This window comes from Hippoglossus stenolepis, chromosome 24 (genome assembly GCF_022539355.2).
Source record: "Hippoglossus stenolepis isolate QCI-W04-F060 chromosome 24, HSTE1.2, whole genome shotgun sequence".
Taxonomy (NCBI): domain Eukaryota; kingdom Metazoa; phylum Chordata; class Actinopteri; order Pleuronectiformes; family Pleuronectidae; genus Hippoglossus; species Hippoglossus stenolepis.
In genome coordinates this window covers 1648963-1661377 of record NC_061506.1, presented here as the reverse complement: position 1 = coordinate 1661377, position 12415 = coordinate 1648963, and the positions used below count along the sequence as shown (strand labels likewise).

Genomic DNA, 12415 nt, shown 5'->3' with positions numbered 1-12415 from the left:
AAACTCTGGTTTTTAATAACTTCTAAGTCTTTTTAACTGATCTACAGTTCAGCTTCAACTGTCTGGAGCTGATTGTGACACTTGAAGCTGTGACTCTCAGTCAGTTTCCTGGACAGAAGTCGGACTTGTACCTGCACCTCCACCACCTCAACACCCTTCTCGGGACCAGTTGTCTTTGTCGTCAGTTGAGGCTGCGTCTTCAGTAATAAGTAATAAAACAAAATTAAGAAATAAGAAAGCCTGAGAAACAGGCAGCATGAATATGAAGCGATCTAAGAGGAAGCTCGATGTTAATCATGTCCAATGAAGCAACAGTACAGTAATTGGCTTGTCCATAAAGCCTGTTATGAGCCACTGCTAGCAGTGTATTGAGAGGGGACACTCGTAGTCCCTGTGGCCTCGCCCTGGGACACGCAAGCTCGGGGTGACATTAATCACGGTCCCCCCTCCATCGATCGCCCGGATAATGGTTCTGCTTATCACCTCACTGGTTTCTAAAGGGGCAAATGCCAGAGCCGTACAGAGATGCCCTCAGCATCTTTCATCTCTTTCCTCACTCCCCGTTCCGCTCTTGTTTATTAACTGAGCTGCACTTGGGTTTAAATCTTCCTCCTCTCTCAAAATAACAAGGAGACGTTATTCACATTCCAGCCAATTTACAGGAAACAAATAAAAAAAAGCCCGGAATACAGTGGGCACTTATTAAAAGGCAGTTTTTTCTACGTTGTTTACATAATGTGTCGTTGGCTCACTATATCAGTGGTGGCATAAAGAGTACCCATCCATCTTTCTTGTCTCCTCCCCTTTTACCGCCTCTAATCTCTGCTCTCTCATCTCTCTTTGCGAGAGGAAGAAGGTTAGCCGAAATCTCCACAGATCAATTAGGAAGGGAAGCTGCCCTTCAGACGGAGGGAGGAGAAGAGCGAGGGAGTGGAAGAAGTGATGAGAGTATAAGTGAGGCAGAGGAGCGGTGGAGGTGATGAAGGGAGGGAGGAGGAGGGAGCAAAGGGCGGGACGGAAGATAGGAGTAGACGATGGATGGAGGACTGGGAGGAGTAAGCGGCGGAGGAGGAAGAGGACGCCGTGACATTTGCATTTTCGGCGCAGCACCCCACAGCAGCGCACAGACTCGCCAATCTCGCTAATAAGTCAGCCGCTAGTTGGCTACTTCCCTGGTCTCCCCTCGGCTCTCTGCCCTAATAGGCCGTCTCCGCGGAACGAGAGGCGTCCGCGCTATTAGTATCTGTCAATCTGGCTGAAGGAGGCGAACTCTGGGGCCCCCGGGGGATCAGTGGCCCTTCGGAGGGGCTTGGTGGCCCCGGCAAATCCTCAGGAGAGATGGCCCCTGGAAGTTGTGAAAGTTAAAACCCTGATCTTGGAGGATCTGCGGTTCAAGGGACGGAGGAGAGAACACGACTAATGAACCTCCACTTGACCCAAACTGTATCACATCAGGAAATCCTGCTCAAATAGAAAAATAGATCTTGTAATTTCTAACGCACTTTTAACATTTATATTGTTTTGTTGACTTACATAACATTTCAGCTGAGGTTGATTCAAGGAAATTACATCACAATCAGAAAAAGTATGAATGTAGACACTGGAGGAACATTTCAACTGCAGATTTCAAAGGGTTAAATACGTGATGCATGTCATATTACGGTTTTAATTCATATACAGATATATAAATCAGAGAGAAATCTACGTCACGGTCCTGAAAAAGAGCCAAAACAAACCTTGAATTTAAAAGAAAGTAAGAAGAAGAGCTGGTCCAGTCCTGCCCACACAGATAACAATATAAAACCAATAGTTTCTCCTCAGTTTCTGGGCAGTGGCTGCGTGGTTCTCGTTCTCTGTCAGATCGTTGGGTGACGAGGGTTCAGCTCAGGCCAGCGAATGATTTTGTGAATCACTGCAATTAAACCAGCGCTCCCTCCCCTAATAGAGACATTTTTAGAGCTGAGTCAGAAAAGGAAAACTGCCGTGGGAGGGAACCTCTTGCATTTATGACCTTTCACACTGATAAAACGAACGCAGAAGTTATTCTTCTGTGTAAGAAGTGAGTATTTGACTTTCTGTGCCGCATCATAAATTCCCTGTGACGTGTGTTTTCAGTGTTTATGTTAATGGCCGTCCTCCGGCGGGGAGCACATGACACCGGGAGGTTTTCATATATGAACAGTGGCATTAAGTTGTGGATAATCATGTTCTGCTGCTAATTTAAGGTAATGACAGTGCGAGTGTGTAAGTGCACAGTGTCTCCATCTCCTCCTCCTCCCCCCACATCCCTCCCTTATGTATTGGTAATGAGGTGTAGGCTTATTGACTCAGGGTGGAGATATGATTATCTCTCCTCCCCTCCTCCATCCCTTTACATTCTCCCACTCCCTCCCCACCCGGGCCATTCATCAGAGGGGGATAAGGCGTGTTTGTTGCATGTATATTGATTTGTGCTGATTGTACAAAAGCAGGGAGACTCATTACGCATCGGAGATGGAGGAAGAGGCGCGGGGATCCCACCGGGGTCCTGCTGGTGTCTCCCAAGGCCTGTGCGGTCTCCAGCTTCCTCTGTGGATGGATATCTGCACAGAGGATCAGCTCCCAGTGGAGTCAGAAGAATATGGGATGTGTTTGGATATAAACTCCTGCGTCTGGACGTCTGCTTACGTCAGGTGGGGAAACTCTGTGGAGGCTGCAGCTGGAGCAGGTGAATGTGATCTCACTCTATCGGATCATGTCGTGGTGTGTTCGTGTGCGTTTAGGCAGAAGGTGCGTTGGTAAAATAAAGTTTGTGACTTACATTCGGCCGGTGTCGTCCTTTTCAAACTGCTCGTTTTCTTTCTAACAACAGAGAAAAGATGTTTTTAAGTCAGTAAATGACTCGTTCACAGGTCAAACAGTATAATCACGTGTTATTCTTAACTTTCCCACACCTAATGGAAGCCGTGCCACTTAAAAACAACATGTGGTCGACTCTAATCGGGACTCATCTTATCAGTCTGACCCGCTCACCCTGAGAACGGGAGAAACCACGGCACTTGAAAACTATTAAAGCTCAAAAACATCCTCCAGAAGTGCATGTGTTGCTCGCATTGTGTCTATATGAAGAGTTGGGTCACTTCCACTCGGGCTAATGAGTTTGCTGGCAGCATTTGTCTGTGTCTAATGACATCGTTGACACCGACGCTACATATTGTGTCACAGGCCTCTGGCAATCGCTCAGCAGCTGATGTCCTCACTTTGCCACCGGGGGCACACCGCCTGGCACGGCGGAGCGGCGGATTTGGCAGGGCCGGCGAGTAACCCGCTGCTACTGTGGCACAGTTTGCAGGACACATCAATTTGTTCCCTGCTTTTGTGCGAGACGATCTCTCTGGCGCCGATCCAGAGCTCGCCGCCACCGCAGCCTCGGCCTCATCTGCATATCTTTTTTATCTGATGCCGGTTCTGAGCGAGGGAAAGGTAGAGAGGGAAGATAGACGGAGGGAGGACGAGTTGTGCCTCGCCATCTGGGCTCTGTTTCTTCAACGGCCGCAAATTAAAACTCAACCTGTATGGAGCGGAGAGGAGGAGGGTGGGGGGTGGGGGGTGGAATTGTCAAAAGGCAACAATACTTCTAATCTCTTTCTCCCTCTGTGCATTTTCAAAAAAGGAGGAGGGGGGGGATAAAGGCGCTTTAATAATTAGAGGGATAGAAAGCTCAAACAGATGAAACAATGTCCCCCTCCTTCTCCTCTCCCCCGATCGTCTGTAATGACTCGAGCGCTGATGGAGAGGCCTCTTTGAGGATGACATTCAAATGCTGACATTTGAATTATGCCTGTTTATCAGAGGGAGAATGGCCCGCCCGCTTTTGTTGTGCCTCCTTCTGTGCGCAGGCTCGCTGGTTGCAGGTACTCAAGCTGGCGGGTTCATTTCAGTCACACATTGCTACACACACACACACACACACACACACTCACACACACAATGCATTACGGCTCATAGGAAATCCTGAAGGGGCAATTTTAGATGGTTTTGTAAAAGTATGGGGAGAGTGCAGAGACAGTGTACACTAAAAACTTTAATGGGTTTTATTTCAAGCATTTACAGCGGAAGAGCCATCAAATTGTAACAACCAACATAAAATCACTCATCGTCACTAATCCCCGACTGTATTGCCAGTTTATCTGCATGGCTTATTTCCTCGTGAGCACCGAGCCCGGACGCCGTTCTGTGGCTAAAATGCTAAATTCCATCACAATCCATGTTAACCTTCAGGAAGCATCATACACTTAAGGGAGATAAAAATTTGCATGGGGAAGATTTATTGTCTATCAGTAAATGGGCTGCAATGCAAAACAAAGGCCACTCCATGGTGGTGTGGTCCCTACTCGGCTGCTTGTCAAAGTTGGGATCTAAAATCGGGACGATCCATCACGTTGGCACATGAAAAATTATGGAATTCACCCCCGAGGAAATGTATTCACGGGACGCGGGTGTAAATGGCTGTTTAACAAAGGCATTCAGAAGTCAGCGGTAAACGCAGGTCTGCAAGGTGTGCAAAACCAGGGGGGGGGGAGGAGGAGGAGGAGGAGGAGGAGAAGTGAAGAAGGGAGAGAAAACTGCACCCTCCAATTATCAAACTCACCATCTGAGGGCTCCTCATATGCTGCCCCTGCATATTGCATATCACAAGTGAAATATTTAAACAAGCGTACATATTGAAGCCATCAGCGAGGCCGGTCAATTACCTACAGCTCTCCATTAATTATTGCACAAGAGTTTTAATGTTCTGACAATGTATAAAGTCGGTCGGTGTGTGTGGGTTGGAGTGATCAGAATATATACATATATTCACAGAACAGTACTTTTAAAAGCAACAGATTGTTTATGGTTAAATCTTTTACATCCTAACATTGTGCTGCCACAGTTTACAGGAAACCACGATGTCTTGTTGTGACTTATCTCTTTAATAAAATGATTAAATTACTAAACAACTTTAATCCAGATTTTTCAAACATTGATTTAATGTAGTTTAAACTTTTTGTGGGTGCACAAACTTTCAAGTACAAGGAAGCAACTGCAACAGATGCATATCTTTATAATTCACTATTTAAATCCTATATTGTGCATTTAGGTTTGTAGTTTGAATTCTTAATTCTTTATATTTGTGCTTTTCTTTTTAATTTATATTTTTTATAATAAAGTTTGTTAAAACAGTAAAATATCAAACCTCTCGGGAATCACTGACAAAAACCTTCATTTGCTCAATCAGCTGAAATATGGAATCTGAATTTCTTTACTCTCTAATATTGGTATCAGCCACTTGTAAGTGTACAAAGTGGAAAGTGTGTAGAATCATGTTTGTTACTGCAGTTATGTATCTGTGACGTTCATCTGTTAAACACTTTGCTGAGTTCACGTTATCTTTTGCACATTGGAGAAGTCATATGTTCATGAGTCGGTTAAAAACCAAAGAAAGTCTTTGTGTGCACACACATTATGTCTGTTCTCCTGCACCTGATAGTCTCGACACTGGAGAACCTGTATGTAAATGCGTCTCCCCTCCGGTGGACGGGCTGTGTGATCACCATATTGGCATGTGAAAATAATATAGATCGGGAACGTGAGAGGGAGACCAAGTGGAAAATGAGATGATTGCTAAAGTATGTTCTGCCCGATAAAGTGAAATTGCATTTGTCTGCGAGCTTGCAGGAGTCGGTTCACATGAGCGTCAGGATGTGGGAACTCCTTTAAGGTGGACGCTGATCACAATATTCTGTATTTTTATTAACCGAGACCTTTAACAGAAAATTCTCTTATTATTGATTTGATTTGAAAACATTTGTCGTGGGGTTATTCTATCTTTAGCAGTTTTTATTCTACTCTTGAGGTGAAAGGTCGAACCTCTCTCTCTCTCTCTTGAGTAAAGCATTGTTGGACGTTGCTGCCTCCCAGCAGGCCTGAGAGCCCAGCGTGCTCTGAGTGCCGCCTCATGTCCAGAGCCTTTCAGGACAGTGGGGGGGGCCTCGCTCACCTAGAAACACCAGCAAGGTATTCACCGTCCAGCTGACCGGTTACATCACCCACAAGCTTTTACCTGTTGTTAAAGATAATGTAAAAACTACAGTTCCAAGAAAAGTACTAAGTACTTTTTTTATCAAATGTCCACGTCAAAAGAAAAAGAAGAGTCCATTAGATTCTGCACCGAGCTGCTGCAGTTTGTTTAACATCGTTCTCAAACTATTTATGATTCATAATGCATCCACATTATCTCAGCTACACATTAGTGGTAGTTACACGTTTCTATGTCTTGCTGCGCAGCGGCTGAAGAAATCCCAACTAACTGAACGTTAACTAACTAATATCCCCAGTTTACTCGGTGTCACTGGCTGGGAGTCGCGGCGCTGTGACTGACAGCAGCTTTGTCGTCCATTACACGAGGTGTAATGTGTCATTTCCAAACAAACAACCGCTTCTCTTACAGGTTAGGGTCAAGCTCGGCTAAGGTCAAGGCCCCTGTACAACACCACGGCTGCTGAAAACACACAACAGCCCCTTTGTTCCGGGAGTTCCTGCTTGAGTGAACACGCTTTGGGTTGAGACTGCTGTTTTCATTTAGTCCTCGCTCCTGGGGCACTTCTTTCCCTCTGCCTGCTCCTCCCTAGATCTCATCGCCATGCGCTGGGAGATGATTTTGTGAATGAAACCATGCATATCCTCGCAGCCTTTATGATGGTAATGACTGGCAGCGCAGGAACAATGGAGGGAGAATGCTGGGATTCAGGGGTTACGGTTGTGGGAAATAGAGGAGGTGCGTGTGAGCGTCTGTTTGTGTGCGTCACTGAAGGGTAAAAAGCTCATATCGCTGAAATGTCAACTCGCTGGCAAATTATTCTTTCTCATTTACCACGAAAACAAATAGTTTGCTCAACCCCTAAAGAGAAATGTGCTCCTGGATTAATCACCTTGTGCAGGGAGGGAGATAGTTTGCAGACATCCAGGTTCTGGCAGCGTCCTGCTTGTTGGCAGAAACGCAAAGGTAATGATTTTTGGTCTATTAAAACACGTAAGTTGAGCTTTTTACGACTCGTCACAATAATTTCCCCACTGCTCGCCTGCTGGGTGATAAAGGGCCTGAAAAAACATAGTTCCAGATTATCTATTTAAAGCTTAATGGTGTATGTAACATTTAAAAATTAATAACAAATAAAAACTTTTCCCCAACACCTGAATCATTATCTTGTGGTAAAAGTAGAGATGCCACGGTGTGATATACTCTATTACAAGTAAAAGTCACAGATTACATTCATCCGTGATGCTTCTTCGTGGCGTTTCCATCCCAACTTGCACGGCGGACGATGTGTGAACGCAACAACGTGCCCGTGCAATGATCCCTTCGCCATGGCAACGACAAACAAGGAAGAATTCCATTAGTGCGGGTTAAAGCGAGTGAGGAAGACAGATACGGAGAGAGAGAGAGAGAGAGAGAGAGTTGGCAGGAAGTCAAAAATGCCAAGCCGCGGCGGCGCCCTGACAAAGGGCTCTGACAATTAGGATGAAAAATAAGCCGGCTGCCGGATGTTGCTGTCTGTTGGTTGCCCTCCGTCAGATGCTTACACTCAGTCCACCTGAAGGAAACGCATCTTGAAACGAGTCCTCGTCCGTCTCGAGGTAAAGTGTCTGACGAGTTCACGTGGAAACGAGATGTTTAACAAGTCGGTTTGTGGTCGAATGAGAAGTTGTGACAATGAAGATGTCCCAGAACCACCCATAGTGTTTGATTGACAGGTGATAATTGGGAAGATAATTGCATTACCGCTGCACCAATAGCTTCATACAGCTTTGTAAATTGAATATCGTTAATATTTAAGATTGTTAGTTGATCGAATTATCGCTTGGCCAATGACAAACATCAGATACGAGCCTCTAATAGTCATATCAGTGTCGAGGTTTACCGATACAAATTAATAAAGCGCTTTTATATTAAAGATATATATTAAAGAAATGTTTAATAAGAAGTACAGTATAGGTAAATGTATTTTTTTCTCCTGTATGAAACGTCTCCACACATCTGGCAGAGCTCATCTGGACGGACGGCCGAGAGATTGAGGGGCCGCTGCGGGTTTAATCGCCACGTGATTGTTTGAGCATGTTGCAGCTCGGAGGCACATCGGCACGGACCACACCAGCTGACAGAAACACACTCACACACACACACACACACACACACACACACACACACACACACACACACACACACACACACACACACACACACACACACACACACACACACACACACACGCAAACAGGTGTGCACGGACATACGTGTACTGTATGTGGGAGAGACGGTTTTAACAGATTAGACTGATTCACCACGTCATTGATGTTGACGTGGAAGATTAGCCAATCAACAAGCTGTAAATCCATCAACTGTGACCATGTGTTAGAGACGCCAAAGAAAATACGGACTTTTCATCTAATGGGATATAAACGTACGGATAAAACAAGATTCAGACATTGTTTCAAACATAAACTTCCAGTGTAGAACGAGGGGTCTACGAGGAATTTGATAGCGGCTCATTGTGCCAGTGTGTGTGTGTGTGTGTGTGTGTGTGTGTGTGTGTGTTAGTGTCAGTGTAGGTAGGGCTGAGGGAAGGCCTTGCTAATCCCTCACAGTAGGTCAACCACTCAAGGAACTGCAGCCATTATCGGCTTTAGCTTCATTTTATTAAATCACTCGCCACATCCCCGTTGTGTGTTAATGGGCTAATTTGTACCGACACCGAGCAAAGGATACAATCAATGATATGGTTTTATAAGGAGGCTTAATCAGATAACAACTTTGTTCTAGGCGGTAATTAGAAGCAGGAGTCAAGCTGCAAGAGCCGAGCAGACCTTTTCTCAGCCTGTGCCCCGGTGCACCGTGGGAACGGAGGTCGGGGGTCAATTTCAAAATTAGTTAAGCTTGACGGGCTGCCACTGACCTGCACAGGTGCTCCCACTTCCCCTGCTGCTCTGCACTTCCTCCTGCCGACCCCGCCACCCCGGGGTCACAGACATCGGGCCCTGGTTTTCCACGCCTCCCCCCCATCGCCACCTCCTACACCCAGCTCCCCATGACCAGTCTGGATCCATTAGCAGAACCAGGACAAACCCCAGGCCTGCTGAGAAGACCAAAGACCACCATAGGGCTAATGCAAAGCTTAAGCCGATCCAGCAGAAGAACATATTCAGCCTAAGTGTTCGCACACCTTGTACTGTAGGTATGCATTGCTCAGTGAACTGATGCTTTAGTCCTGGCACGCAACTGCAGCGAGATAAACTCTGTCCTGACGAATATCTTTACAGATCCAATATAAACTGCAGGGGGAATTTAAGAGTTAAATCTGCTCTTACACATAAACATGAAAACAAATTTCCTCCCTCCCTTCTCTTCACCTTCTCTCGCCCTCCCGTCTGTACTCTCAGTATGCTTCTTTTTTTTTGGAGGGGTTGTTATTGGCGCGTCCGACCGAGAGACGGGAAGCTAGGCCGTTGTTTTTGAGCCCCGCTGCGGTGTGGCCTCCCGCTGCTTGGCCTGCCATGTGTAATTAAACATTTGGCCTCCACAATTACTCAGCAGTGTACACATGCCAGTGTCGGGCCTTGTGGAATATGCATTTCAAAGAGCAACCAATTCCCTTAAAAGTGCTGAACTGACAGCAGCAAGGAGGGGAGAACCTTTGGGGTGGGGCAGGACGGGTTGGAGGGGAGAACGGGATGGAAGGAGGAGGGTGAGATGTCTGGTGGGCGGGGGTCCACAGGGATGGACTGATTAGAGAATAAATGAAACTTGAAGTCGAACTTGAAAGTGGACCAGACCAGGAAGACGTTGCTTGGCAGGTACTGGGCACAAGTAGGATGCTTGAAATCCACCGACTCCCCCTTTATCCCCTTTGTTTAATCCAAGCATGAAGGTGGATCGGAGTATTCCAGCTAATTAGCACTAAACACCGCAGCACAGAAGCAGATGGGAATGTTTTGCAGGTATGTGGTTGTAAAAGCAAAAGTTTAAAGCGGACAAACCGACTGACGAACCAATCAATCTGTAGAGCCGTGGCCGTGGCTTCAATAAAAAAGATGGCTGCCCTCTGTCGTTACCCCCCCCCACAGGGCCCCGCCTCCGCGTCAGCACCCCCTGATGTCAGCGGGGCCACATGGCAGAGCTGGAAAACCCGGGGCGGTGGAACATCTCGACATCAAAACCATCCTGGCGCTGCCACTGGTCCCTGTTTACCTCGCTGACAGTAATGAAATTCACACTCAGCCGCCGTCTAACACGGAAACTCTGATTTTATGCAAGCACCCACATTAACATTTGACTTTGTGTGTCCACGGGTGAAAAGGTTCTAAATTGCAGCCTGAAATAAATAAATAACAAACAAAACAACCAATCAAACAGCTGTTCTCGGCACTTGGGATCTTTATGCTGCAATGAAAGGAGTGCAAGAAAAACAGGAGTTTAAAAAAACGCCACTTCTTAGCTTTAAGTTTCTCTCGACCAAGCAGGTTAACACGTACAAAGACTTTGCTGTGGTGTATTTGTGTTTATATATAGAAAATGTAAATACTATAAGCACCAGGGGAGGGATTGTGCAACATGTGAATAGTAGCTGCTCAGCTCAGGATGTGTGTTTGCTCTGCATTGATGTGCATGATAAAGTCAACCTGATAAACCACCAGGGGCAGCCATGTTGGGTATTTACACATATCGCCATGGAAACTGTTCTATTTCTTCTCAAAAACATTCTTCTCCTTGTTTATTGGCTGTGGCAACAATCGTCAAGGTGGTTGATGGCCTGCAAACCCTTGGGTGTCAATCAAAGGACAAACTGATCATAGGACGTTAAAAGACATTTTTGTCCTTTAATGTCTAACTACCAAACTTATAGATAACAAGTTCATCGCCTCAAGATATTAGCTCTTCAACTGAGAAGAGCACGGCCCTCATTTGTGAAGACAACAATCCTTTACGACGAAGACAACAACATCAGTAAAACTCATCAAGAAGATGCACCGCTCTTTGAACTACAAATCACCCTATGGCGAGATTGGCCAGCCGGTAAGATTTTCTTTCCAATGCTCTTGGCCATCCTGCTTTCCCAACTTTTAATTCACTGTGCTTCGGTTTTTGTAGGATATGTATGAATTTGAGTTGCCGGCTGAGGCTACATGATGTTCTCTGTTCCGTGTATGCTTCTATTTTTCAGGCTGGTAGACCAACGCCGACAGAGAACCTCAGAAAAGAACTTTTTAAAGCCATAACTGAGATTAAGGCTCTGAAAGAGCAGCTGAAACAGAAGGACGATCTTCTGATGAGGGAGAGGGAGAAAAGGAGAGCTCGTCCCAGAGCCCACGTTGACTTCCTGGCTGAACTGTCTGCAAAGGAGAATGAGCTCCAGAGCTCTGAGGCCAGGTGTGCATATCTAGAGGCCAAGTGTGCAACTCTGAAGGCCGACCAGTACCAGAAGCTGGTTCAGGCTAAGGCAACCTGGAGCAACAAGGTGGAGGCTCTGAAGAAGGAGAACGTGACTCTGCAAGAGCAGGTGAACCTTTTGAAAACTAAACAGAACCAACATCAAGACAAGCTCAAACGGAAAGATGAGCTTGTCTTGAAGGTGGAGGCTCTGAAGAAGGAGAATGTGACTCTGAAGGAGAAGGTGAACCTTTTGAAAACTAAACAGAACGAACTTCAAGATAAGCTCAAACTGAAAGATGAGCTTGTGACAAGTCGTATCAGAGACTACGTCCGCATCCTGGATAAGCTGGTTGCAAAAGAAAATGAGCTCGAGAGCTCTGAGGACGGGTGTGAAACTCTGGAGTTCTCTGAACCAGGAGCTGCCTCAGAATGAGGAAGAGAGCAGCAGTGATGAAGAGCTGCCTCAGAATGAGGAAGAGAGCAGCAGTGATGAAGAGCTGCCTCAGAATGAGGAAGAGAGCAGCAGTGATGAAGAGCTGCCTCAGGATGAGGAAGAGGCAGCAGTGATGAAGAGCTCCTCAGAAGATCAGGATGAGGAGAGCGCAGTGATGAAGCTGCCTCAGGATGAGAAGAGAGCAGCAGTGATGAAGAGCTGCCTCAGAATGAGAAGAGGCAGCAGTGATAAGCTGCCTCAGAATGAGGAAGAGAGCAGCAGTGATGAAGAGCTGCCTCAGGATGAGGAAGAGAGCAGCAGTGATGAAGAGCTGCCTCAGGATGAGGAAGAGAGCAGCAGTGATGAAGAGCTGCCTCATGATGAGAGGGTAAGCCTCAGAATGAGGAAGAGAGCAGCAGTGATGAAGAGCTGCCTCAGGATGAGGAAGAGAAGAGAGCAGCAGTGATGAAGAGCTGCCTCAGAATGAGGAAGAGAGCAGCAGTGATGAAGAGCTGCCTCAGGATGAGGAAGAGAGC

The 12415-nt window shown here is 46.3% G+C and overlaps 1 long non-coding RNA gene across 1 annotated transcript in view; it reads right to left on the bottom strand.

Annotated features, from left to right (window-relative positions):
- Positions 1-12415, bottom strand: part of LOC118103531 — a 97276-nt gene that overhangs the window by 48079 nt on the left and 36782 nt on the right. The window contains exon 8 of the long non-coding RNA XR_007032476.1: positions 2801-2841. This is a non-coding gene — a long non-coding RNA (uncharacterized LOC118103531). The remainder of the gene's footprint in view (positions 1-2800; positions 2842-12415) is intronic.